The sequence below is a fragment of the Marmota marmota genome, unplaced genomic scaffold, assembly GCF_001458135.2.
Source record: "Marmota marmota marmota unplaced genomic scaffold, marMar, whole genome shotgun sequence".
Classification (NCBI taxonomy): Eukaryota; Metazoa; Chordata; class Mammalia; order Rodentia; family Sciuridae; genus Marmota; species Marmota marmota.
In genome coordinates, this window is record NW_026000108.1 from 9,013,008 (window position 1) to 9,017,997 (window position 4,990).

Below are 4,990 nucleotides of genomic sequence, written 5' to 3' on the forward strand. Positions count from 1 at the left end.
TACAATATTCAAGGCACCATCTTAGAAGTGGAGCCCATTCCTCACAGGACACCAAACCTTGATCTTGGACTTTCCAATCCAAATTCCTGTCCTTTGTAAGTTAGCTAGGTTGTGGTATTCTAATAAAGCAGCACAAAACAAAAACAATACAATGCAAGCATTATAATTTTTAGTTTAATTTATAGTGTCCCACTAAATTAATTTTACAGGATGTTAAAGAACCATGACTCATTACTTTAATGAGTGTTGCCACATTAAAAATCTTCACAAACTAGTAGCATAAGACACAACCATTTATCACCTTCAGGGATTCTGTAGGGCAGGAAGTTGGGCACAGCACAGTAGAGGTGGCTCTTCTCTATTGTGCAATGTTGGCTCTACGGGTAAAAAAACTCAAACGACAGAAACGACAGAAATGCCTGGAGTCTTGAACAATCTGGAGTCCTCTTCATTCAATGTCCAGGCTCTGTGCTAGGTGATTTGAAGACCTGGCTTAGTTAGGACCCACAATGGGAGCACTAACATGTCCTCTCTCAATGTGTCTTTCACTTTCTCATAGCATGATGGCTGTGTTCCCAGAGAGAGCCTCCTGAGAAGATATAACCAGAAAGCACACATTCAAGTACCAGCATCCTTAGGTTAACCCCTTTTTATTAAAGTAGTTATATAGCCTGGCATGGTGGCACACAGCTGTAATCCAAGCTACTCAGGAGGCTGAGGCAAGAGGATTGCAAATTTGAGACCAGCCTGGGAAATTTAGTGAGATAAATTGCTTGGATATAGCAGTGTCCTTCAGAACCAAAGGACCAAATGAATGAAAGCTCCTACAGGATGCAGGCAGAATCTGTATACCTGGGGGGCAAGAGAGTACTGCTGCTCCTTTTAATTTTTCCCTATGCATGTAATTTAGCCTGGCATTCTCTGCTTCCTTGCCCCACTCTGTAACATACCCATGCCCCAACTCCCAGACTTATATAACTGTAATTTCACTTACATCAGAAATAAATTCTCCATCACCAAGTGGTTCCCAATTCAAAAAAAAAAAAAAAACCAAAAAACTGTTTGTTTCAGGGCTCATTCCAGGTCTACCCCGGAACTCAGATCAGGGTCACTACCCAGGATTCCATGTGAGGAGGATGATAAAGAGTGAGGGAGGATCACTTAAATTGCATACTCCATTGAGAGCATGACCCTTTTATGCTTTCCTGTCCTTCACAAATTATGTTCCAACTTTCCCTTTAACCTGGGTCACTCTCTTTCAGCTTGTTTTCCCTTACGGCACCCAGCTACCTGCCTTCATTTTCCTTCTTGATTTCTCTTAGGACTCTAGATTTGTCTGACTCTTATCATTTGCTTTCTCTCTGTGCTCTTGGTGATAGCCTGCATCCATGTATTGGGGTTTGGTGTGTATGTCTTAAAGGGGTGGGGAGTAGAAGAGCATCAACTGTATTACTCTTATCCCTAACCCAAGCTCACTCTGGTGAATAAAATGTCTCCACCTTAATGCACGCATTCACCTGTTTATTCTTGATGTTTTTCCTCCACCCTCTTAACAATTTGAACAGCTGCTCTCATTTCTGGATCTCTCCTTTCATTTCTTCTTCTCTTTCTGCATTATTCTTCTAGTACTGGTTATATCAATGCCTAGGCTCTGCAGTCTACAGGAATTACTCACCCCAGTGACATTCAGTAACAGAACATCATTTCTCATTCTGTCTCTGAAATTCCAAATTCACATGTGGGGAAGGTATATGGGAAGCTGTATGATATCCATATGGAATGGGTTTCCTAGTGTAGGAGACCAGAATGTGCCATCCCAAACCACAAGTAACCATAAGAGATTGGCATAGGCCACCTGAAACATACCTCCTAGGTATAAGAATTATTTTGAGCTGATTACTGTTAAGAAACAGCACACAAAGAAGCAGCTCTAAAAAGAGTATCAATTACCCTTTTATAAAGGGTATAAATGACTTACAATAACTAAAAAAATGCAAATGCTATCTGAGTAGTTGGTAAGCTGTGTTGTTTAGGGAGAACAAAAAGTCTGTTCAGTACCAGCGCAATCTCCCCTCCCTATTTCCCATCTACTGTTAGTTGAATCCAGGATGCAGTCCTGCACAGAGGCAGACTGTATTGGTAATCCTAACAAGATAAAGAACTGGCCTTGGCAGAAATTTATACTCAAAGGAAAACATCATCTCTGTATGTCTCTGGACTAGGAAGAGAAGGACGATTCTTAGTTACCAGAGGCACTTATCAACACTGACAAATCTGCATTAACAAGCCTTACTCTTGCTTACATCCCTTTCCCGGTTCCCTTCCCATAATTTGCAACTTCTTTTCTTTAACTGAAGGTGGTATTTAGCCCGAATTCTAGCCACCTCTGTTGAATTATTCATCTCTGAGTTTCATCCATTATATGTTAAATATACATGTTAGTAAACCTCTGCTTTTCTCTTGTTGGTCTGCCTTTTGTTATAGAGTCCCCAGCCAAAACTCCAAAGGTTTAGAAGAAAAAGGTTTTGTTTTGTTTTTGTTTTTTCCTTCCCTACACTGGAAACATCTCTGAGCCCAAGAATTGTTTGCAGAAATTTTATTAGCAGGTGTTGCTGTGAGCTATTCCTGCCAGGAAGTCTCTGTTGAATCCAGTGAGAAGCTGACCCTGAATATAAATGAGACTGAGGCCTCCCTCATTCCATCCAGCAAGGTATTCTGGAGTGGGGTGGCTCTTCTGAGTTGTCCCAAATTGAAACAAGGAAGCCAGTTCTTTGAATTCTTGCACAAGTCAGTCACTAATCATGGGACAACCTCTGGGAGGGGGTACACCTTGGTCCAAGCAGTGCTCTGCAGCTGAGAGCTGTTCTCAGTGAGAGATGCAGCCATGAGCAGTCAGATACAGATACCCCCACCTCTGAGGAAGATGCAATAAAGAAAGGACAGAACATCATGGGGACCACCATGTGTGATTTCAGACTAAAAGTTCAGTAAAACTTGGAAGTAAAAGTTGGAAGACCCCAGCTTTGATTTTGGCTTTGCCAAAAGTATGTGTCCTTAGATCATTGATCTCTATGAACCCTGGCTTACCTCAACTACAAAATGAGCTAAATGTAGCACACTGCATAGGCATTTGTTTTCGAGCAACAAGTCCACATATATATAAAGTGAGTCAGGCAAAGGTCCCAGCTATAGTAGTGAAACACTCAGCAAAGGGGGTAGGAAGCACCTAAAGTACGCAGTTACATGTCCAGTTAAAATGAATTAAGTGTCCCTACATGTACTAATATGGAAACCTCTTCAAGTAAGACTACAAGGCAAAAATAAAAGCAGAAGGGCTAGTGGTGCAATCAGTGATGGAGCACTTGCCAAGCATGTGCAAGGTCCTGGGTTTGAGCTCCAACACAGAAAACAAAATAAAAGCAAGTTACACAACAGGTATGGTATGATTCTACTTACATAGGAAATAAATTACACACACACACAAAACCATGTATTCAAATGCATTTGTGTCTATTAGAAGACATGCTGAGATAACATGGGTAGTCACCACTATGAAGGGTGTTAGGATTGGGGCCTGGAAGCAGGGCAGGGGAGAAGAAAGACTGAATTACTTTACATTACTTAGCTTATGATTTGTAATAATCACATATTACTTATGCAACTTGAGAGCAAAAGAAGAAACTATAAAGTAGATTATACTGAGGTGACTATATGCAAACTCTGAAATTCCATCTCTAAAAATCCATGATTTTAAAGGCCATCCCTGTATTTTTACTCCACTTCCCTCCTTTCCACAGTGCTCCACAAAACACAGTTGTCCTTTGGAATACATGGGAGGTTGGTTTCAGGGTCCCCAAAGGATATATTCAAAATCAGAGTATGCTCAAGCCCCTTATGTAGAATGCCGCAGTGTCTGCCTATAACCTGTACACATCCTCCTGCATGCTTTAGGTCACCTCTAGATAACTTACAAAGACTAATGAAATGCAAATACTATGTGAGTAGTTTGTAGACTGTGTTGTTCAGGGAGAATAAAACATCTGTTCAGTACAGGTGCAATCACCCCCCCCCCATTTTCTATCTATGGTTAGTCAAATCCAGGGATGCAATCCTGCACAGAGGTGGACTGTATTGGTAATCCTAACAAGAGGGTAGGAGAAGGTGAGAAACTGGAAGTACAAATTTTCTTAAAATGATTGTCTCTCAAACTTAAACATGTTAGCTAAGAAAACCTTAAGAACTATGTACTGGACATGTCCTCTATACTTAATTTGAGTTTCAATTCAATAGATGTAGCAATAGCAAGGAGTATACAACTGTAATAGCTACAAATAGATGTTGGCTGATCCAGACAGGTCTTTGAGAAAGAGCTTTGACTTTTAATATGAAAAAGAAAGTCTGGCCCCTAATATGTGATTACTGTCTTGGTAATCGTAATTCTTATATGTGTATAAATTATTATAAGGCATTCTTGAGTTCCACTATTTTAAAAATAAGATGTTGAGTCTGTGCGTTTACAATAGTTGCTTTCCAACATCCTTTAAATTATTCTAAAAGTAAAAAACATTTGAAGGAAGAGTCTACGTACACATAAAAATATTCATAATTATAAATGCTAATACTTTCTAATACTCACAATACAGTGTTGAAATTCAATTTGATAATGCACAGAACATTGTAATACTCTCCAGAAATCTAGCAAAGAAAGGATGATTGTCTCCTCTCTACCAGTCTGGGAATGTTTCAAGGGGAAGGCTCCTTAAAGTGAAAAAAAGGGTCGAATCCAATTAAAACTGCAAAGGAAACTTCGAAAGGATGAATGCCATTAGTACAAACTGGAATGTGGCCAAAACACAGGGTAATACTTCAACTCTCAGAAAAAGTGCCAGGGGGATATTTAACAACTGCAGGTGGCCAAACGCTTTCTCATAGTCTCATCAGAAAAGTCATTTATAGCAACAATATTCACCAAGGTAAAGTAATATCACTT